This window comes from Chrysemys picta, chromosome 1 (assembly GCF_011386835.1).
Source record: "Chrysemys picta bellii isolate R12L10 chromosome 1, ASM1138683v2, whole genome shotgun sequence".
In the NCBI taxonomy this organism is placed as follows: Eukaryota; Metazoa; Chordata; order Testudines; family Emydidae; genus Chrysemys; species Chrysemys picta.
This window is the reverse complement of record NC_088791.1, coordinates 310,551,905-310,575,704: the sequence shown is the minus strand read 5'-3', so window position 1 is coordinate 310,575,704 and position 23,800 is coordinate 310,551,905. Positions and strand designations below refer to the sequence as shown.

At 41.8% G+C, this 23,800-nt stretch overlaps 1 protein-coding gene across 36 annotated transcripts in view; it reads left to right on the top strand.

Annotated features, from left to right (window-relative positions):
• Positions 1 to 23,800, top strand: part of WASF3 (WASP family member 3) — a 159,395-nt gene that overhangs the window by 44,119 nt on the left and 91,476 nt on the right. For 20 of the 36 annotated variants that reach the window (XM_065581419.1, XM_005286678.5, XM_065581413.1 and 17 more), the window contains one exon: positions 10,579 to 10,675. The exons of 5 other annotated variants lie outside the window; for them this stretch is intronic. The gene's annotated coding sequence lies outside the window, so the exon portion shown is untranslated. Of the gene's footprint in view, positions 1 to 10,578; positions 10,676 to 11,276; positions 11,375 to 11,548; positions 12,174 to 23,800 lie in introns of those variants that run through there. 11 more of the 36 variants (XM_065581412.1, XM_065581398.1, XM_065581407.1 and 8 more) reach the window with 2 other exon arrangements.

Here is a 23,800-nt window from a genome sequence, read left to right as displayed (position 1 = left end):
ATGGTTCCCAAACCTGACACGCATGGCGATCTGCACACCGTTCACTCTCCCTCACCTGTGGAATCTTCTGTCAGGACAACAGTCAAGTCCTCCATCTGGACCCGGAGAAACTTCACCTAAAGGTGCGGCTCCATCATGGCTCTACCGTGACTGACTAACCTGCTCAGAACAAGTAAAACAAGTGTTTAATAAACAGCAGGAAACACAACACGCGTACTACTTACCTCCAAAACTGGAACAAATAAATATCTGCAAGCCTGGCACCACTTCCACTAATCCTGCAATGTTTATTATCCCCAAAGAACTGAGGGCTTGCTACGAGTTCGCTTAGAGTTCATCTTGCTGCCATCACGGCCTTCCATCAATAGGTAGACAGGACTTTAGATATTCGCTCACCCGATTACTAAGTGATTTCTCACGGGTATACAGACATCTGAGAACCCACGCCAGCATGGGACTTAAATCTGGTGCTCCGAAGTCTAACCAGAGCCCCATCCGAACCTTTAGCCACATGCTCATTACTTTACTTATCTATGAAAGTGGCATTTCTGGTCACCATTACATCCGCACAAAGAGTTAGCAAGATGGGGTTCCCATGGCTCACCCCCAATACACATTATTCTTCAAGGATAAAGTGACACGTAGAACACATCCTAAGTTTATGCCCAAAATACCATCCTCATTCCACCTCAACCAACTGATTCACTTATCTACATTTCATCCAAAAACCCCCACACACGCTCAAGATGCAGTCCTGCACACATTGGATATGCTCCATGTCTGAGCATTTTATCTGGACAGAATAAAGCCCTTCCAAAAATCACCTTGACTTTTTGTGTCAACAGAACGATTGAAGGGCTCTGCCATATCTACGCAAAGATTATCTAAATGGATATCCAGCTATATCCATATGTGCTACACAACACTGAAGGCCCCTCCAGGCATCAGAACCCACTCGACAAGAGCTTTATCTACCTCCATAGCATTCCTATACAATGTGCCCATTCTAGACATCTGTAGGGCAGCCACCTGGGCCTCTGAACACACGTTCATGAACCACTATGCAATTACTCTCTGTTCAAGCTCAGACACAAGACTAGGCCTCACTGTACTAGCCTCAGCAATGAACTCAACTCCAAAGCCCCTTTTATCCTCATGAAAGCACTGCTCCACATTCACCTGAAGAGGAGCACCCACAGGGACAGCATTCGAAGAAAAAGAGAAGGTTACTCACCTTGTGCAGTAACTGAAGTTCTTCGAGATGTGTGTCCCTGTGGGTGCTCCACTATCCACCCTCCTCCCCTCTACTTCTGAGTACGAGCTTAAACACTCCATGGCAGAAAAAGAACTGAAGAGGTCGGGGCATGCTTGTGCTAGATGAGGCACCAGCGGCACCACGAGACTGCTACTATGCACACGCACCCCGACCAGACACTGCTACTGAAAATCTCCAATTGATGGTGTTGGGATCCACCGACACCTGAAGTGGAGCGCCCACGGGCACACATCTCGAAGAACTTCAGTTACTGCACAAGGTGAGTAACCTTCTCTTTTTCTTCGAATGCTGTCCCTGTGGGGGCTCCCCTTCAGGTGAATGTGGAACAGTGCTTTCATGAGGATAAAAGGGGCTTTGGAGTTGAGTTCATTGCTGAGGCTAGTACCTTTATCAACCAAATTTGTAATCTCAAAGAATGAAATCTTTTGTTTGTTTGACAAGTCCTGTTTTCCATAAAATCATGTAGAGACTTGCGTTCATTATATCCTGTTCTTTAACAATTGAATCTTTAACAGTTGAATCATGTATCAGCTTTTCCATTATTTTGTGTGCAATTGATGCCTGGATAACTGACCTATAGTTACCCGGGTCATGTTGCTTGCCCTATGTGAATATTGGCACAGCATTAGCACACTTCCATTCGTCTGGATTTTTCCTGGTATTCTAAGATTTATTAAAATTAACATCAGCAGGCCAGAGATCTCTTCAGCTAGCTCTTTTAGGATTCTTGGGTGCATACTACTTGGGTCTGTCGATTTCAAAGTGTTCATCCCTAGTAGATGTTCTTTAACCTCCTCAGTTGCTAGTGGATGGGAAAGTACTTCATTCTCATGTGGTACCAGTACATCATCCTGCTTCTTTCCAAATATAGAACAGAAATATTTATTCTACACTTCTGCCTTTTTTATATCATTAAATATTTTACCACCTCAATATAGTAATGGACCTATACCACTGCTATGATTTATATTGTTCCTAATATACTCAAAAAACTCATTGTCCTTAGCCCTGCCAACCATGGATTTTTTTTCCTGATGCCTTTAGCTTCCCTTATCAATTTTCTACACTTCATAACGTCCAATTTATCTTAATTGCTATCTATTTTCCATTCGTGTTCTATTGCTTTTTCATTTTTTAATTGCTGCCTTCTAGGGCTGTCAATCACAATTAACTCACGTGATTAACTCAAAAAAATTAATCGTGATTAAAAAAATCAATCGTGATTAATCACACTGTTAAACAATAGAATACCAAATGAAATTTATTAAATATTTTTGGATGTTTTTCTACATTTTCAAATGTATTGATTTCTATTGCAATACAGCATACAAAGTGTATAGTGCTCACTTTATATTATTTGTGATTACAAATATTTGCAGTGTAAAAATGATAAAAGAAATGGTATTTTTCAGTTCACCTCAGACAAGTACTGTAGTGCAATCTCTTTACTGTGAAAGTGTAACTTACAAATGTAGATTTTTTGTTTGTTTGTTACATAACTGCACTCAAAAACAAAACAATTTAAAACTTTAGAGCCTACAATTCTACTCAGTCCTACTTCTTGTTCAGCCAATTGCTAGGACAAACAAGTTTATTTACATTTATGGGAGATATTGCTGTTTGGTTCTTATTTACAAAGTCACCTGAAAGTAAGAACAGGCATTCGCATGGCACTTTTGTAGTCAGTGTTGCAAGGTATTTACATGCCAGATATGCGGAACATTCATATGCCCCTTCATGCTTCGGCCGCCATTCCAGAGGACATGCTTCTGTGCTGCTGATGCTCGTTTAAAAAAAAAAAAAAGCCTTAATTAAATTTGTGATTGAACTCTTTGGGGGAGAATTGTATGTCTCCTGTTCTGTTTTACCTACATTCTGCCATATATTTCATGTTATAGCAGTCTCAGATGATGACCCAGCACAAGTTTGTTTTAAGGACACTTTCACTGCAGATTTGACAAAATGCAAAGAAGGTACCAATGTGAGATTTCTAAAAATAGCTACAGCACTTGACCCAAGGTTTAAGAATCTGAAGTGCCTTCCAAAATCTGAGAGGGATGAGGTGTGGCGCACGCTTTCAGAAGTCTTAAAAGAGTACTCCAATGTGGAAACGACAGAACTCAAACCACCGAAAAAGAAAATCAACCTTCTGCTGGTGGCATCTGACTCAGATGATGAAAATGAACATGCATCGGTCGGCTCTGCTTTGGATCGTTATCAAGCAGAACTTGTCATCAGGATAGACGCATGTCCTCTGGAATGGTGGTTGAAGCATGAAGGGGCATATGAATGTTTAGCATATCTGGCATATAAATATCTTGAGACACTGGCTAGAACTGTGCCATGCGAATGCCTGTTCTCCCTTTCAGGTGACTTTGTAAACAAGAAGTGGGCAGCATTATCTCCTGCAAATTTTATCCAAACTTGTTTGAGCGATTTGCTGAAGTAGGACTGAGTGGACTTGTAGGCTACAAAGTTTTACATTTTTATTTTTGAATGCAGTTTTTTGTACATAATTCTACATTTGTAAGTTTAACTTTCATGATAGAGATTGCACTGCAGTACTTGTACTAGGTGAATTGAAAAATACTATCTTTTTTTACAGTGCAAATATTTGTAATCAAAAATAAATATAAAGTGAGCACTGTACACTTTGTATTCTGTGTTGCAATTGAAATCTATATTTGAAAATGTAGAAAATATCCAAAAATATTTAAATAAATGGTATTCTATTATTGTTTAACAGCGCAATTAATTACGATTAATTTTTTTAATCGCTTGACAGCCCTGCTGCCTTCTCTTCACCACTGAACCAGCATGTGGAGAGATAAACTGGTTCTCAAATAGTTAGGATCCCAGTTATATATTATTTGTGTTATTGTAGTGCCCAAGGCCCTGTTGTGCTAGGTGCCATACAAACAGAGAATAAAAAGACAATCTGTGCCAAAGGGGGCTTAAAGTCTAAGGCCAGGTCTACACTACCCCCCTAATTCGAACTAAGGTACGCAACTTCAGCTACGTGAATAACGTAGCTGAAGTTCGAAGTACCTTAGTTCGAACTTACCTTGGTCCACACTCGGCAGGCAGGCTCCCCCGTCGACTCCGCGGTACTCCTCTCGTCTAGCTGGAGTACCGCAGTCGACGGCGAGCACTTCCGGGTTCGACTTATCGCGTCCAGACTAGACGCGATAAGTCGAACCCAGAAGTTCGATCGCTCGCCGCCGAACTACCGGGTAAGTGTAGCCAAGGCCTAAGTATAATCCAACAGATGGAGATAGACAAACAGGGGAATATGAGTAAACAATTAGACAGTTTTGCTCAGCATAATAGGCAGTAGTCTCTGGACACTAGTAGCTTAACTGATATGTTTCGTAGGCATTCTGTCAAAGAGTTTTGAGTTTTGAGGAGGGATTTGAAGGTGGATAATGAGAGAGCTTTGAGGATGTTTATGGGGAGCACCTCCCAGGTATGTGGGGCAGCATGATAGAAAGCATGTAGGTATTTGAAAATGGTAACAAGTGGGCAGTGGAGGTTGGCATAATGATCAACCGCTAGGAATACAGCTGGATGGATCCTTTTAACCTTTTTTGTGACATCATGACCTCACTGATACTGTTGAGTTAGTCTTCAAGATGTCCTTTATCTAGTGTATCACTCTCTTTTTCCTTGCATTATCCAACATAATGTATCTTTCTAAGCTTCACTATCTAACTTTGTTTTTACTCCTGTCTTACTGATGGAACTCAGTAGTAAATCATTGCCTAGCTTGCAAATTTTCAAGCAATCTAACCAAATCTGTGTGAATAATTAGCAGATAGGAGTATGATTTAAAAAAAGTAATTTATAAGGACTGAAAAGAGTATTGATATAAATGACTGGGAAAGCTATTTTAACTTAATTTCTAGATCTACCATGCAGAGTTAAAATATTGAATAAACTAGTAAGAATTGCTGTAAATATATTTTTTGCTGTATTTGCACTTTTTTTAGTGGGGATATATATTTTACAGCAATCAGAATAAGTCCTTACAAATTGTTTGGGAAAGCTAGTGCAAAAATATAATTTGGAGGCAGCAGTGTATAATGGTTAGATCAAGTCATTGGGAGCCAGGACACCAGGATTCCATTTTCAGATTGTTGTGTGACTGTATGGGCAAGGCACTTAATATTTCTCTACATCAGTTTTTTCTGTATGAATAAAGTGGATGATATTCACCTGACTTCTTGTAAAAGGACTTTAATTGGTTGGAGGCAATGGAAATCTGAAATAAATATACATAACAAAATACTGTAAATGTGAATCTCACGTAAGGCTTCTAATTTTTTATGGAGAACAGGAAAGAGGAAGTTTAATAAGAGTGGTGACAGCTAAAGACCGGTCACTGTATAGGATATTGCTATGGTTATTTAGTAATTAGTGTGTGTGCAATATCTTTTGTCCTATAAGATACCTAGTAATGATGGTTGACTGTCTTGTTTCGTGTATATGTGTTGAGGGTATTGCTTTAATCAGTTATTTTTATTTTTTTTTCAAACATTGGTATTCTTGCAGGAGCAGAGTATTTTCTGGCATCTCATCTAATTTCATAATTTAATCTATAGTAGACTTCAATCATGGATCCTTAAGATACAGAAAATAGCAGAACCTTTTAAAATATGCCTCTACTGTCAATCTCTTATGGGCAAACAAGCTCCCAGTGGAGAGTATCTTTATGGAAATCACTTGTTATAGACGTTTCTACTGCACTTACATCACTTTCCATATTATAAATAATGTTAAGATTTTTGTCATAGTTACTTTTAGTAAAAGTTATAGACGGGTCACAGAAAATAAACAAATATTCATGGAAACCTGTGACCTGTCTGTGACTTTTACTAAAAATAATTGTGGGAGGGGGGAATGACTGAAGCCTGAGCCTGATAGGGGATGAGAGCCAGAGTCCCATAGGAGGGTGAGGGAGGGCCTCCAGGACCCACGGCAGCTCGGAGTGCCGGGATACCCGTCGCCTGAGGTGGTTCAAGGCTGAAGTGGAAAATGTCACGGTTATCTCTGAAAGTCACAAAAAACATGACTTCTGTGACCTCCGCAACAAAATCTTATCCTTAATTATAAATGAAGCCTTCATGGTGGATTTAATGGGAAAACTTCAGTATGCTACTGATTATTTTTTGTTAGTGGGTTTATTTTGTGTTGAATAGTATTGGATCTATCTTAGGGAAGATTTCATTATAACTTTTTAAATAAGATAAACCTGGTGCGCTCACGCGCGCTCGCTCTCTCTCTCTCTCTTTTTTTTTTTTTTTTTTTTTTTTTAAATATATATACCATGAGCATTATGCAATGGCTCTCCCACTAAGATTGAGCCCTTTTAAGAAGGGGAGTGCATCTGACCCTTACTGAAACAATTAGAGGTGGAAGCAGAGATTTTAATAATGCACTGGTATAACCACTGGTAACTACAACTGAGATGAGCCATTACACCAGGAGTCTCAAACTCATTTTACCTTCGGGCCAGTGCCGGTCCTCAAATCCTCCCAGCAAGCCAATGTTACTCATGCCGCCCAGAACCTGCCTCCCAAAAAACTCCACCCCCCACCTGCCTAAGGCTCTGGGACGGAGTTTGGGTGGGGGAGGAGGTCTGGGGTAGGGGATTGGGGTGCAGGCTCTGGGAGGGAGTTTGGGAGTGGGAGGGGGTGTGTGGGAAGGGGGTGCAGGCTCTGGGAGGGAGGTTGGGGTGTGCGGTACTTACCTGGGGCTCCAAGGTGGAGTGGGCCAGGCCGGGGGGCCTCCGCGCGCTTCCGCTCCCTGGTGCGTCCCGTTGGCCGCAGGGGGCATTCTGTGTGGGAGCAGGCACCAATGGAGCGAGCAGGCAGATGCCGCTCAGCTCCTCTGCACTGCCAGGGCCCCTGAGGGGGTGGGGCCAAGGGAGAGCCCCAGCCTCATAACTGCTGGAGCCCCGCGGCGCACATTGAGGAGTTTGAGACCCCTGCATTACACTGGTTATAATACTTCAACATTTTGAGGGATTGTCTACATGGGGGATTTAATCTGCATCTTTTCAAGTTAATCCACTTTGAAAATGCTTGTTTACACGACACAGTTCGGGGGGAATTGCCAAAAAGCCGAACATATCCGGGAAAATGCCGGCCGGGCACTTCCCCTCCCGCGGCGGCTCTGCTCCTCCCCGGACTCTTCGGCTCTGTTTAAGAGCCGAGCTGCCCGAGCGCTATGGGCTTCAGGCAGCCTCCTTGCCTCCGGACGCCAGCCGGGCACTTCCCCTCCCGGGCTCCGGCGGTGCAGGGTCCGGAGGCACGGGGGCTGCCCGAAGCCGGTAGCGCTGGGGCAGCTCGGCTCTTAAACAGAGCCGAAGAGTTGGAGGAGGAGCAGAGCCTCCGGCCGCGGCGGCTTCGGGCAGCCCCCATGCCTCTGGACCCTGCGCCGCTGGAGCCCGGGAGGGGAAGTGCCGGGCCGGGGGCGCAGGGTCCGGAGGCATAGGGGCTGCCCGAAGCCCAAGTGCTACCGGCTTCACAGTTTGCCGGGCAGCCTCCAGACCCTGCGCCCCCGGCTGGGTGCTTCCCCTCCCGGGCTCCAGCTGCGCTGGGGAAGCGCTGGCCAGGGGCGCAGGGTCTGGGGGCTGCCCGGCAAACCGTGAAGCCGGTAGCGCTCAGGCAGCCCTTTCCGCGTGGCTGGGAGTGGGAGGGAGGAGGGGGTGGAGTTAGGGCGGGGTTAGGGCGGGGCTGGGGGTGGGAAATGTGCGGGGCCAGGGCCCCGTGGAGGGTCCTCTTTTTTTAATTGGTTAAATATGGTAACCCTATCCTTGACATTCCATGCCAAAAGTACCAAAAGTGGCAGAGCAAAGATGTATACTTGCCTGTGATTTTGAGCCCTCCCCCCTGCCCTTTGTGTCCTGCCCTTTGTGTCCTGCCCTGCACTGTTTTGTTTCACTGTTGTTTTTTTTAACATATTGTTTCATAATTAAGTCATTTTTGTTTCAGTTGAAGGTCCATTTGTTTGTTACATAATAGACTGTTTATGAAAGAAATTTTAAAGGATTTTATTAATGAGTTGACTTCATTTCACACAGAAAATAAGTTTTGCAGTAATTCATAAGATTTTTACAAACACATAGGCAAAGATACAAGGTATAACAAAGACTGCCACAACATTGCACTTCTACCACCTGTTAACAGTGAACTACAAAAAATAATCCACTTCCCTCCATGGATTAACAGTTGAATGTACAGCTGCACAATTTCAGGCCAGAGACTCAAAATAAGAGCAATAGACATCTCTGACAATATTGCCCCATCTGTTTGCATTTCGTATTGGACTCCTTGCTGACTGCTCCAACCACTGAATGAATCTCTGCAACTCAAGCTCCCACCTATTGCTAAGGCTTTCTCCCTTACTTCCCAAATACCGCACAAAATGCAACCTACTTCTAAAATCTTTGGGATTTTTTTTTCTGCTGCTTCCAACCTATTCCACAAACAGCAACATCTCCCTTTCAGGCAGCCAAATGCACACTCCACTTTAATTCTGCAACTACTGAGGTGGTAGTTACAGTTCCTTTCTTCTGTCTGAGTAGCGCGTGAATCGCTTCATTAACCAGGGAAGCAGAGGGTAAGCCAGGTGTCCCAGGATAACTCGGAGCAGTGTCCACACCATTAATATCCATAGTGTTCCTGGGAGCAAACATTCCTTTCTTCATTAATTTAAATAGAGCTGAGTTCTGAAAGATCTTGGCATCTTGTACCCTTCCAGACCATTGAGCACTTATGTCTGTAAATCTGCCACAGTGATTGACAAGCCTTGGAGCACCATGGAGAAATACCAATTCCTGCTTATGAATTCTGAGCCTGGAGAAGGGGGCAGGAGCACAAATAATAGGCACATGGGTCGCATCAGTTGTCCCATTACAGTTTAGGAACCCCATGCATGCAAAGCCATCAACATCCTGAGCATGACTAAACTGGTGCAACATACCTTTTGCATGGAATCACACACCTGCATGATGATGGCCCTATGGTTGATCTTCCCACACTGAATTGGTGTGCTATGTACCAGTAACATTCGGGGGTACCTAGCTTCCAGACTGCAATTGTGACCCACTTGGTATTGGGCACTGCATGTTGGTTTGCTGCTGCTGTAGCTCTGAGGTTAATTCAGCACATGTCTTCAAAAAGCTTGCCTTCCCTATCCTGAAATTCTCTCACCATTGCTGGCCATTGTAGGTCTGCAGAACAGTCCCTTTCCACCAGTCCATGCTAGTTTTCTGAGCCCAGAAACAGCACTGCATGCTGTGAACTGCTCCAGGAACAAGTCCTCTGTCAGTTGCTCAGTCTCTTCCTCATCTGTGCCCCGGTTTTGACAGTGCTGGAGAAGCTGCTGTCACTACCACATCATTTGCTTGGTCATGTGGCAGTTGAAGTCCAAAGCTAAATTCATACAGCTTTGAATGCTGAAATACAGTTCAAGCAGCCTTTGTGTAGTCGAGGTTGCTAGCATAGTGGTGCAGCATTGTTGGGTACTTGCTGGTTGACAGCAATTTGAAAATGGTGCTAACCTGCCCACAAAGGAAGTATGGGGTGGAGACAGATGAATCATAGGATATTGCGCAGTAAGAGAAATTCTAGAATGCACACCGCTCAGCAACGAAGTAAAGGAGCATGGACTACCCTGTGTGAATTCCACGTACTCAGTTCATAGCAAGCCACTCTCGGGTGTAAAATCAATGATGCACATTGACAGAGCACACCATCCTCTGTTGCACATGCTAATACTGTGGCTCTTGTGATGTATATTACCTGATATGCCACAAAAAGCTGTGGACTAAACTCCCCGTGTAGACAAGCACTTAATCTGTTTTCATTCAAAACAGTGTTAGGCCTTGGCTACACTGGCACTGTACAGTGCTGCAACTTGCTGCGCTCAGGGGTGTGAAAACACCCTCCCCCCCCCCCCCCCCCCCCTCCCGAGCGCAGCGCTGTAAAGTGCCAGTGTAATCAGCGCCTGCAGCGCTGCAAGCTATTCCCCTCGGAGAAGTGGAGTACTTGCAGCGCTGCGAGAAAGCTCTCGCAGCGCTGGCGGCGCGACTACACTCACACTTCACAGCTCTGCCTCGGCAGCGCTGTGAATCCCCAAGTGTAGCCAGGGCCTCAGTGTTCCTTTCAAGTGTTTTAAATCAGTCTGTGTACCTAATTTCAATGCTTTTAGTTTGGCTTCCTGTTTGTAGTTGAAGGGCTATATACAAATTGTGTATTGATTCTTTTTTTTTTTTAAATTTTTTACTTTATTTACAGATAAAACAATCTGAGGCTTGCTAGCCAGTTACAGAACAGCTTTTTTCTCATTTTGAGACCAGAAAGAATGTTTGCTCATTATAGCTTCCTTTAAAAGGTAAGTAGTTAATGGGAGCTATTGTTCCCTTTATTGAGCATGCTTTCATTTCGCTCACTCTTGTGATTGAAAGGTTGTGTGATAAATTACAAGTGGCTTTTTAAATTACAATACTGTATGTTAGGGTGCCTTCAACTATAGACTATCAGAGGGGTAGCCATGTTAGTCTGAATCTGTAAAAAGCAACAGAGGGTCCTGTGGCACCTTTAAGACTAACAGAAGTATTGGGAGCATAAGCTTTCGTGGGTAAGAACCTCACTTCTTCAGATGCAGGTGCAAGTGCATCTGAAGAAGTGAGGTTCTTACCCGCGAAAGCTTATGCTCCCAATACTTCTGTTAGTCTTAAAGGTGCCACAGGACCCTCTGTTGCCTTCAACTATAGAACAATTTATGAAGGTTTAAAACATTTTGAGTTGTAATTATGAGGAATTGAGTGGTGAAAATAACACTTCCGAGGTCAAAGACTTGCTATATTAAGGCCTGTAAAAATGGCAGAAATATTGCTAATCCAGGAGATTGTTGACCATTTAGGATTGTGTTTTGTAAAATATCAGGTATAAAAATAACACACATTTTTGGTCTTATCTCAAAGTATTATCAGATGTTCAGAGCACATTCTGATTCCCATCACATTTCTGCCCACATAATTGGGGAGCCTCTCGGTGAAGTTAAAGGGAGGAAAAGCAGGGTGACATCAAGGTAGGGGTCTTCTGTTGACCCTCAAATCAGGAGGATGAGGTGGATGAGGCATTTCTAGAACAAATAACAAATATCCAAAACACAAGACTGGTAGTAATGCGGGGGAGTGGGGGGTGGGACTTTGGATAGTTAAACATTTTGTTGGAAAAATAATTTGGCAAAACACAAAGTAAGTTCTTGTAATGTGTCGGAGAGAACTTTTTTTGTTTCAGAAGGTGAAGGAAATAACTGTGTGGGCAGCTATTTTAGACTTTATTCTGACCAACAGGGATGAATTGATTGTGAATTTGAGGGTGGAAGGCAGTTTTGGTGAAGGTGGTCATGAAATGATGATTTCATGATTCTAAGGAAGGGAAGGGAAGGAGTGAGAGTAGCAGAATAAGGAAAATGGACTTCAAAAAAGCAGACTTTAACAAACTCAAAACTCATAGGGTAGTGTCCCATGGGAAGAGAATTGAAGGGAAAAAATGTTCAGGAGAGCTGGCAGTTTCTCGGACAATATTTAAAGCACAACAGCAACCTATCCTGATGCAAAGATAAATAAAAGAACAAGTTAAAGAATATTTACATGTTAGATATATTCAAGTTGACAGGACTTGATTTAATTCACCGTAGGGTATTTAAGGAACAAACTGAAGCAATCGTGGAACCATTGGTGATTATCTTTGAGAACTCATGAATGATGGGTGCAGTCCCAGAAGATTGGAGAAGGGCAAATATAGTACCTACCTTTAAAAAAGGGAACAAAACAGACCTGGGGAACTACAGACCAGTCAGCCTAACTTTGATATCTGGAAAGGTACTGGAACAAATTATTAAACAATCAGTTTTAAGCCCCTCAGTATTATAGGGCGATAAGTAGTAGCCAACTTGATTTGTTGAATAAATCGTGCCAAACCAATCTAATTTCCTTTTTTGACAGGGTTACTGGCCTAGTGGACAGGGGGAAGCAGTAAATGTGATATGTCTTGATTTTAGTAAGGCTTTTGACACAGTCTCACATGACATTCTCGTAAGCAAACTAGGGAAATGTTGGTGTGCTTAAGCCTTCGATGACCTAGTGGCTGGGTTGTTGGCCCAGAGTGGAGGGGAGCTGAACCTGGCCCCTTCCTCTCCACCAAGTCCTGGCCCAAAGTCCTGTGTTGCTTAACCCTCTAAACAGGGGAGGTGGGTCTCTTGCCTGGCTCTGTACGTGTGTTCAGGACTTGTTTTCCTGGCCTGCTTCCTATGAAAGTTATTTTAGTTTGGGGTGTGGCCCTTCCAGTTACCCCGCAGTTGGGGTGTACTCGCAGGTTCCCTTTGGCAGGGGAAGGCTTACTTGCCTCCAGTGGCTATGTTAGCTGGCAGGTTGCTGGTCCGTTCGTTCATGCAGGCAGATAGATCCTGCCTCCTCGCCAGTCAGCCCCTAACTGAGCCAGGCTCCCTTCTCTCCCCCCCTATCCCCAACTGTCCTGTCTTTATAATACATATCTTTGTTGGGTTATAACAATTTATAAGTAATTTTGCATTGATTTCCATAAGATAGCATGTTATGGGACCAACAGTATTTTCCCACATCTAGTCAGATGCTTTCTAGTTGAATGTTTAAATGCCTTTTCTCACGTGTATATATTTCAAAGGCCCTCAGACATCATATCTTACATATTACAGTGGTAAGCACTTTGACGTTATCTGTGCATTTTTAAACAATGCCCTATGGCAAAAATTGAGAAATTAAAAAAGAGAGGGAAGTGGATGAGACACAACAAAAGTTAACTGAAATGACAAAAACCACAATAGAACTGATTTAAACAAAAATACCTCACCACACTACACGAACAGACCAAAGTAGTCATTTTCATTTTATATTATGAATTGTTTGTGTAAAATGCTACAAATCTAACTGGAACTGTTGTAGATTAGATTACATTTCTGTGTAGCATAGTAAATGAGAGTTTGAATATAGACTCAATTGATCATGCAGTGTTTCCAAACTGTGTGTCAAATTAGGACATTTGTTATACATGAATGGTTAATATTGAACTTTTCTGAGTTGCAATTTAATATGTTTACTAAATTAGTTTTAGATGAAAAGGATCAAAGAGACAACTCAATATAAATAATTTTTAGCTTTCTTCACATCAAAGATCTGCTATTTGTAAATTCAAATACTGACTGAAATGTATTCAGGCACAGAATACAACATAGTATAAAACAAAATTAAGTCCAACTTATGAAAGAGAAAATTATATTAAACTAAATGAAGCCTGTGGTTGTGTAAAACAATGTAACAGAACTAAGAAGTAATCACAACCCCGCCCCCCCCCAAACATTGTTCAACTCTGGATGTGGCTAAATCACAATAAATATTTATAAACATTAAGTATTATATTTAATATATAAATGCTTATGAAGTGTATAAATTATGTTCCTCAGCAGAGGCTCATACTCCTTTAATGGTCTCCTTCAAGAGCCTGGCATGAGTAAAATAAAGGACAATTTAGAGGGGTTTGTCTGTAGTGATGAATAAAAATGTTTTCTATATTAAGCCTAAAGCATAACTGGTTAATAAATTCCAACTGTTTGAGGAAATTAAAGTATCTGAAGTAAAAATAGAGTCCTTATTCCCAAAAGGACCAGTGGTTTTAAACAGACACAGAAAAGCAGGGTAGATAGCCAAGGACTCCAATCCAAAACACAAATATACTTTTCACATAAACACACACTTTAAACATTTTTTACATTAAAGACTTTGGAATGTTAGGGTATTTTCCCCCCATTTAACTTGTACTCTAAAATGATTAAGTAAGTTAGCTTATGAAAAAGAGCCAGCATGTTCACTTTCTAAGGTCTACTGCAGAGCTGGTGAGTATTTTTGTTTTCTAAATAGTCAGACCAATCATTTAATGCTACATTTAAGATGGGGGTTTCCTAACTTATTTACAGCTTCACTTTTTCAGGTTTGCATAAAGAAATAATGGCTTTGGCCTTTAAAAAAAATAAGCCAGATCTTTGGCCCCACTAAAGGAGCAGCGCAAAAGGGAATTTAAGCTGCTCCCTATCTTCCAGTGTAGGGGACTCCTAAGAGGCCTTCACTTGTGGGCACACCTTAAACCTCCTATCAGGAAGGTGTAAATGTTGTGGAACGCCTCATTTGCCTCCTCAGATGGGAGGAGCATCATTCTGGTGTACTTAAAGATTCAATCCATAATGTAATCTATTGGTATCCTTTCTAGCAAAAGTCTTGGCTTGTTAAAGTGTTCAAATCCCATTTTAGTACCTTAAGATTTATATTTCTGTACCAAATATCTGCCAATAAGAACAGTTACAATGTTAGCATGCAAATATGCAAACTGTTACACAGATGTCTATTTTCATCAGGCAATTCTACATAATATATTAGAATAAAAAGTACAGTTCGCAATATTCTCCCTGAGAATATTTTAAAGATTTTTCACAACATTGTTAGTTATTATTTGTATTACAGTCTCAGTATGTTATTGTTTAGACCCATGATATTTGGAGAGTCAAGTTTTGTCAAGTTTTCAGGTACAAAGAACTGTAGAATACAGTACACCCATCTTTTAATACTCAGACTGCTTCACAGAATAAATGTTATGCTAATCTAGAGCTAGTCTGATTCAGAAATATATAGCACTGTAGACCTTCTCAGACCTCACTGAGGACTTCAATATGGGATTTTTTTGTTCATTTCTTATATTCTGCAAAGAACTGAATTTACTCTTCATGATCCTTCCTTATTTTGTCTTTGAGACTGGCAGATTTATAAAGGGTTACAGATCTTTCAAAGGATTTCAGTTTCAGCTATATGGATATAAAAATAGAAGAAAAGCCACAAGGAAATGTAAGACAAAATGAAACATACAATAAAACGGTGGAAGTTTGAATGACTATCTATAACATTTCAAACAATGGTTTCTTTTCCATATTGAATCAGACTAGCGTAGTATGAAGTGTTATCTGATCTGAGACAGCAGTAAGTTACTTAGCTATGCGATAAATTATGCTGGTGTCTTATTTATCCCCTACTCCCACTCCACTTCGATGCCTTTTTCCACACTGCTCTTTGTGTATCAGATGCCTGCAACTACCATGTTCTGCCAAGCTACTATCCTTTCCTTTAAGTAACCCAAGAAAATTCAGTTCCGCCACATGCCTATAAGAAGCTAATTATTATGAAATAGACATACATACATAAAAAATGTTTCATTTCCATGCTAACTCCCTCCTCTGGGTTTCCCAACGAGTCATGTCTTTTCTTTCTTTTAGACTAAGCTTTCCAGGGAAAGTGTTTTCATTTTTGGCATCTGGTATATTGCCAAGTACACACTCAGACTTCTCAAATAGTTAAACATAATAATTAGACCATTTAATCCTTAAGAGACAGAGAAGCATGATTTTCACACAGTTTAAAAAAAAACAGCAATCAATACACATTCACAGACATACAAAGTTTCTTACTGATCTCTCGTTTGGTATCAGTGAATATAAAAGTTTATTAATCCTGAAAGGATTTGTACTGACCTGTCAAAATGTTTCTAAACCTGGTAGATTTAGGTTAAATCTATCCCTGAGAACACGTCAGTACAGAAGTACTGGGTACAGAACCATAGATATTCAGGGCTGAAAGGGACCTCGAGAGGATATCTAGTCCAGCCTCCTGCACAGAGGCAGGGCCAATTATACTAGATCATCCCTGACAGGTGTGCACCTAACCTGCGCTTAAAAATCCCAGTACTTGACTATCCTTATAATTAGAAAAGATTTATTAGCAAAAATATCTAAATTTCACTTGCTGCAAATCAAGCCGACTACTTCTTGCCCTACCTTCAGGATACATGAAGAAAAATTGATCACCATCCTCTTTATAACAGCCCTAAACATATTTGAAGATTTATAAAGTCCCGCCTCAGTCTTCTTTTATCTTTTCCTGATGTCTCAGGTTTTCTAAAGCTTTTTATCATTTTTGTTGCTGTCTTCTGGACTCTTTCTAATTTGTCCATATCTTTAAGTGTGACTCCCAAAGCTGGACACAGTACTCCAGCTGAGACCTCACCAGTGCTGAAAAGAGAAGGATAATTACCCCCCTTGTCTTGCGTACAACACTCCTATTAATACACCCCAGAATGTTACTCACCTTTTTTGCAACTACATCACACTGGTGACTCAATCAATTTGTGATCCGCTGTAACCCCCAAGATCCCTTTCTGCAGTATGACTGTCTAGCCAGCTATTCCCTATTTCATATTTATGCATTTTATTTTTCCTTCCTAAAGGCAATTCTTTGCACTGGTCTTTACTGAATTTCATATGGTTGATTTCAGAGCAAAATTCTCCAATTTATCAAGGTCATGGTGCTTGCAACTCTCCAAGATCAGTGTCATCCACAAATGTTATAAGCATACTCTCCACTCCATTTCCCAAATCATTAATGAAAATATTGACTAGTATAGGACTCGGGACAGACCCTATGGGATCCCTTTCACACATCCTCTCAGCTGGACAGTAAAGCACTGCTAAGTACAGTTTTTCAACCAGCTGGGCAACCAACTGTGAAGGAGCAGAGAAACTGCTGCCTGGCAGGCATTAAAGAAAACTTGTGGGTTCAGCTAACCCCACCCTGCTATAACTGTAGCCATCATCCATCAGTGGGGTTTGAATTTTTTTCTGTACCTCACCAGACCTCTGCCATTTGACCTGATGGAGTAACTGATAGCAGTAATAATGCATCTGAAGAAGTGAGGTTTTTTACCCAGGAAAGCTTATGCCCATATAAATCAGTTAGTCTTTAAGGTGCCACTGGACTCTTTGTTGTTTTAATAGCAGTAATAGGTTGTCATCTTTTATGTACCCTTACAAGAGGGGGTTGGGACACTTTGCCAGAAAAATTCAAAGCTGTTTGCTGATGGCAAAAGAATGGTGAGGCTCAAATCTAGGGGATTTGCTCTATTGTAGGGGTTTGGTACATGAGCTTGTTGGAAGTGGTACACTGTAACAGACTGGTCTGTTCCCTTCATACCGCAGGGGTCTGTTTTGGGACCGGCTTTGTTCAATATCTTCATCAATGACTTAGATATTGGCATAGAAAGTACGCTTATTAAGTTTGCGGATGATACCAAACTGGGAGGGATTGCATCTGCTTTGGAGGACAGGGTCATCATTCAAAATGATCTGGACAAATTGGAGAAATGGGCTGAGGTAAACAGGATGAAGTTTAACAAAGACAAATGCAAAGTGCTCCACTTAAGAAGAAAAAATCAGTTTCACACATACAGAATGGGAAGAGACTGTCTAGGAAGGAGTATGGCAGAAAGGGATCTAGGGGTTATAGTGGACCACAAGCTAAATATGAGTCAACAGTGTGATGCTGTTGCAAAAAAAGCAAACATGATTCTGGGATGTATTAACAGGTGTATTGTGAGCAAGACACGAGAAGTCATTCTTCCGCTCTACTCTGCTCTAGTTAGGCCTCAGCTGGAGTATTGTGTCCAGTTCTGGGCACCGCATTTCAAGAAAGATGTGGAGAAATTGGAGAGGGTCCGGAGAAGAGCAACAAGAATGATTAAAGGTCTTGAGAACATGACCTATGAAGGAAGGCTGAAAGAACTGGGTTTGTTTAGTTTGGAAAAGAGAAGACTGAGAGGGGACATGATAGCAGTTTTCAGGTATTTAAAAGGGTGTCATAAGGAGGAGGGAGAAAACTTGTTCACCTTAGCCTCTAAGGATAGAACAAGAAGCAATGGGTTTAAACTGCAGCAAGGGAGGTCTAGGTTGGACATTAGGAAAAAGTTCCTAACTGTCAGGGTGGTTAAACACTGGAATAAATTGCCTAGGGAGGTTGTGGAATCTCCGTCTCTGGAGATATTTAAGAGTAGGTTAGATAAATGTCTATCAGGGATGGTCTAGACAGTATTTGGTCCTGCCATGCGGGCAGGGGACTGGACTCGATGACCTCTCGAGGTCCCTTCCAGTCCTAGAATCTATTAATCTATGAATCTATGGGGTAGCCTACCTCTGTTAGAGAACATGGCCCCTTCAACTAATGTTCCAGGAAGCAGTAGACTAGCTTGGAAATAGTGCCAGGTGTTAATCAGGTAGCTCCTGCTTTTACGTGATAAAACCCAGTTGCTAGGTGACTCCCTGAAGTAGGGAGTTGCAGACAGTTAAGAACATAAGAACGGCCATTCTGAGTCAGAACAAAGGTCCACCTAGCCCAGTATCCTGTCTTCTGACCGTGGCCAATGCCAGGTGATCCCAGAAGGAATGAACAGAACAGGTAATCATCAAGCAATCCATCCCCTGTCACCAATTCCTAGCTTCTGGCAAACAAAGGCTAGGGACACCATCCCTGAAGAAGACAATTGTAGGGGAGCATCAAGTCGAGAGAGAGGCTCCTTGTGATGTAACCATAACAGAGACTGGTGGGCTGGGGAAACCTACCTGCCTCAGAAGTGTCCAAGGACCAAGGGAAGCTTTGTGGAACAGGGTAGGAAGCAAGATACTAATGGAAGGCCGTCGAATCCCTTAACCAAGAGGAAGGAGTTGTGGGTCCAGGGATCAGGGTAGGAGGACACCTGTCAGAAAGACTCTCCAAAGTGGCTGGGGTCTGCAATAGGATTTTCAGAGCTCCTTGTCTGAGTGGGAAATGAGGGGAACCAGGAGTCTCAAACCTTGGAACAAGGGTGAATTTGAGATGAAACTGCCTGGTGCCCAAGTAAATGCCCCACTTCCAACCAAGACTAACTCACTTCTCTACCTTCCCCTCTAAGCCGCTCCACGTTCCAGCCAGAACCCTTATCCCTAGTCTAACCTCATTAGAGCTGAGCGGGAAATGGTTTTTCCATCTTTAAAATCTTTTTGTCATTTCAAAAATTTCCCATTCTGCATGAGGACAAAGTTTTGAGATCTTTTGAAATTTTTTATGAAAAAAAAAAAGGATGTGCACCCATTCCAGAAGAGCCAGTTGCCTGGTGGTTAGGGCACTCAGCTGGGATGTGGGAGCCCCAGGCTCAATCCTCGGTTTCCCACAACCCACAGAGTGTCATGGCCACCAGGGTATTCTGGGATAGGTAGGACTGTCTCCCTGGCTTTGACCAGAAGTTCCATGCTGGACATGAGAAACACTTACCAACAAAAGATTAGTTGAAACTGGAACGTCCATCCAAAAATTTTCTGTTTTGACAAATTGGCATTTTCTGAACAAAACCGTTTTGTTAAAAATTTCCCAACCAGCTCTAAACCTTGTGTCCTCTAACCCTCCTTCCCAAGAGCCAACCTTCCTTCTCTTCTAATTTCCATCAGTCAAATAAAAAAATTATTTTACTATGAGTCCATAAATACTTAAGCCTATTAAGTCTTAAAATAAATGTACACAAAAGGGAGAAATTTGCATATGATACTTAAAACATTCGCTTATAATGAAGTTGGTACGTGAACCAATAACATTTGGGAACCACTGCACTAGTGGGCACAGACTCTTTTGCCAGTTCCCCTGAATTATGACCCTGTCGAAATGAAAGTTCTTAATGCAACCTGAACTATAGTGCAGCTACCGAAACACCGTAATAAATAGCATTGGTGCCTGGACCACTTTCCTCTTTTCTCTACCACCTTCATTTTAGTGGAGCAGTGGCCCTTGGTTGTTCCGCTCTTCGACTTGTTCTCTTTCCTTATAGGCACGAGCTAGCACCACCTCCCAACCTGGTGAGAGAGCAGTGGTATCTGGACTACTCTGCTCCCCTTTCTGAAAAGTATAGCACGGTGCCTGAACTCAGGTTTTGACCTCCTCCATCAGAGGAAGGAGCCAGCAACTCCAGCTGTGTTGCTGCTGGGCTCTAGTCAGCTTACAGTCCACTGCAAATTCCTTCTTGTCTTATGTGAGTAGACAAATGGATTTTTCAAGGTACTGCCCGAAGCTAAAAATATGTTAGTATAAAATTAATTTAGTGATTATAGCTAAATCAGCATGTAAAATTGTACAGTTAACTTGTTTTTAAAAATCCGGTATGTATTATCAGAGTGCATACCAGGGAAATGCTCATTCGTAAGAGCCTGGAAGTGCCCTCTGTGACCTGTTTTCAATAATTGCATGTAAATGAAAAGGTGAGATTTGAATATGTTTTGAAAGTATAGTCACCTCTCTATACTGCCTCTGAACATCTGCTCATTCTGCTAAGACACTGATGTCAGCACAGTTTTTGTAACTATCCCTGATGAGGTCCATTTCCTCACCTGATAACTAAAGGTTATTCTTTAACTTGTGCTTTGATGTTATGTCATTTAAACTGACATGTTCTCTTTTTTAGGTTTTAGCACACATTTGTTAATGCTAGAATGGAATCTAAATAGTCAGAAGTTTAAAAGGAAACTGATCAAATTTTGGCAGCTGTAAGATGCAGTTTAAGTACACAAACCTGTTTTTCACTCACTCTTTACTTGATGCATGTTTAATGTACAGTTCATTAATACCAATGAAGTATTTACATCATCTTCTTAGCACACACAATAATTTGCTGCTGGATGTGTATAAAACTTGTTAAAAAAAAAAAAGGGCTTAACATGACCAGCGTTTGGAAGATGAACATACGCATGAGTTGTACTCCTCAGTAGTGGAATATTGCAAGGAAAAGGTAACTTCCTTGTTTCTACAAATGTTGTGGGAAAACTTTAGGTAACCTTTCCATTTATGTAGAACATAAGGGTGTAGGGCGGGGGGTGTTATGAGGGAGAAGAGTGTGTCACATTTTTAACTACAGACAAAACCCAAGACAAAAACCAGTGAGCTTTTTTGGGTTGAGGAAAGGCAAACCATTTCTGCAATGAAGTCCCAGTCTACAGAACTGATGCTTGTTGTAGACAGCCTAATACATTTATACTGCTTGAGGCAGAATTTAATTTCTCTGAGGCATTTTCTGCTCACTTTGGGGCTAACATTTGAATCAGATTGTCTGCTTCCTTGTGTTACAGGGCAGGTGGGTGGCACTGGGATATCGGTCTATTAATAGGTTGTTTTTTAAAGACTATCAGCACCTGAATGATCTTGCCCAGACAGAACACAGGAGTACTGCATTCTAGATAAATCCAGTTTTCTCCAAGTTCTGTGCAGAGGGCTAGGAGAATGGAATTTCCCCAAGTGAGGGAACAAAAAGATGAGGTACAGCCCTTTAAAATGCCAGACTGGGTGGGTCAGGGAGACCAAGGAAGCTTGGGGCAGGTAAGAGGAACAAAGGTTGACTGGCTTTTGAAGGGAGAGAGAATCTGTTTGACTTCTGGACCAGCCAGGAGCAGATACTGACTGCAGGGATCAGACACTCTATATTTTGGAAAGAAGCCATGTGCTGAAGGGAAGGGGGAGAGGAAGGGACATGTACTTCTTAGACTTTGACCAAATCCCAAAGAATATTCAAGAGTGAGGAAACTGAAGCAGGGAATGATTTACACCTTTCTTTTGCTTATGTCTGTATGTCTGTTGTGCTATCTAATGTAAAGGGTAATTGTTTTAGAAACACCATGGAAAGCCTGAGTCTCTTTACTTCAACTGTCACCAGTCTTGGAAAGGTAAACTGTAAATGAGTGTGTCTACAAGGTTGGAGTTCTGGGAAAGAGTGTGCTTAAGCAACTGGGGAGCTGACGGTAGTCTTGGGGCCTACACAATTGACAGACCATGTGGACTGAGAAGGGGGTGCTAGGAAGCAGATTTGCATCTGGAGGGTGTGCCTAGAAACTCAGAAACAGAAACAAGTGCTTAGACTCAGCTCAGACTGAGGAAAGCTTTAAAAAGCATAGGTCCAGTGTGTGGGACCTAAACACAGCAGTCTGGTGAGTGTCCGGATGGGAGAGCTCGACCAAGGCTGTGACAAAGAGAATTCCTCAGAAGTGGTTCTCTTTTCTGACAGGGAGCAGTAAGAGATAAAAAGACTTCCTTTAAAAAGTGGAAGTCAAATCCTAGCGAGGTAAATAGAAAGGAGCATAAACACTGCCAAATTAAGTGTAAAAATGTAATAAGAAAAGCCAAAGAGGAGTTTGAAGAACGGCTAGCCAAAAACTCAAAAGGTAATAACAAAATATTTTTTAAGTACATCAGAAGCAGGAAGCCTGCTAAACAGCCAGTGGGGCCCCTCAATGATAGAGATAGAAAAGGAGCGCTTAAAGACGATAAAGTCATTGCGGAGAAACTAAATGAATTCTTTGCTTCAGTCTTCACGGCTGAGGATGTTAAGGAGATTCCCAAACCTGAGCCGGCTTTTGTAGGTGACAAATCTAAGGAACTGTCACGGATTGAAGTGTCACGAGAGGAGGTTTTGGAATTAATTGATAAACTTAATATTAACAAGTCACCGGGACTCAAATGTGAAATTACGGAACTATTAACTAGGGTTCGTAACCTGTCCTTTAAATCGGCTTCTGTACCCCATGACTGGAAGATAGCTAATGTAACGCCAATATTTAAAAAGGGTTCTAGAGGTGATCCCGGCAATTACAGACCGATAAGTCTAACGTCGGTACCAGGCAAATTAGTTGAAACAATAGTAAAGAATAAAATTGTCAGACACCTAGAAGAACCTAAATTGTTGGGCAAAAGTCAACATGGTTTCTCTAAAGGGAAATTGTGTCTTACTAATCTATTAGAGTTCTTTGAAGGGGTCACCAAACGTGTGGACAAGGGGGATCCAGTGGACACAGTGTACTTTGATTTCCAGAAAGCCTTTGACAAGGACCCTCATCAAAGGCTCTTACGTAAATTAAGTTGTCATGGGATAAAAAGGAAGGTCCTTTCTTGGATCAAGAACTGGTTAAAAGACAGGGAACAAAGGGTAGGAATTAATGGTAAATTCTCAGAATGGAGAATTTAGTGGTGTTCCCCAAGGGTCAGTCGTAGGACCAGTCCTATTCAACTTATTCATAAATGATCTGGAGAAAGGAGTAAAAAGTGAGGTGGCAAAGTTTGCAGATGATACTAAACTGCTCAAGATAGTTAAGATCGAAGCAGACTGTGAAGAACTTCAAAAAGATCTCACAAAACTAAGTGATTGGGCAACAAAATGGCAAATGAAATTTAATGTGGATAAATGTAAAGTAATGCACATTGGAAAAAATAACCCCAACTATACATACAATATGATGGGGGCTAACTTAGCTACAACAAATCAGGAAAAAGATCTTGGAGTCATTGTGGATAGTTCTCTGAAGATGTCCACGCAGTGTGCAGAGGCGGTCAAAAAAGCAAACAGGATGTTAGGAATCATTAAAAAGGGGATAGAGAGTAAGACAGAGAATATATTATTGCCCTTATACAAATCCATGGTATGCCCACACCTTGAATACTGCATACAGATGTGGTCTCCTCATCTCAAAAAAGATATACTGGCACTAGACAAGGTTCAGAGAAGGGCAACTAAAATGATTAGGCGTTTGGAGAGGGTCCTA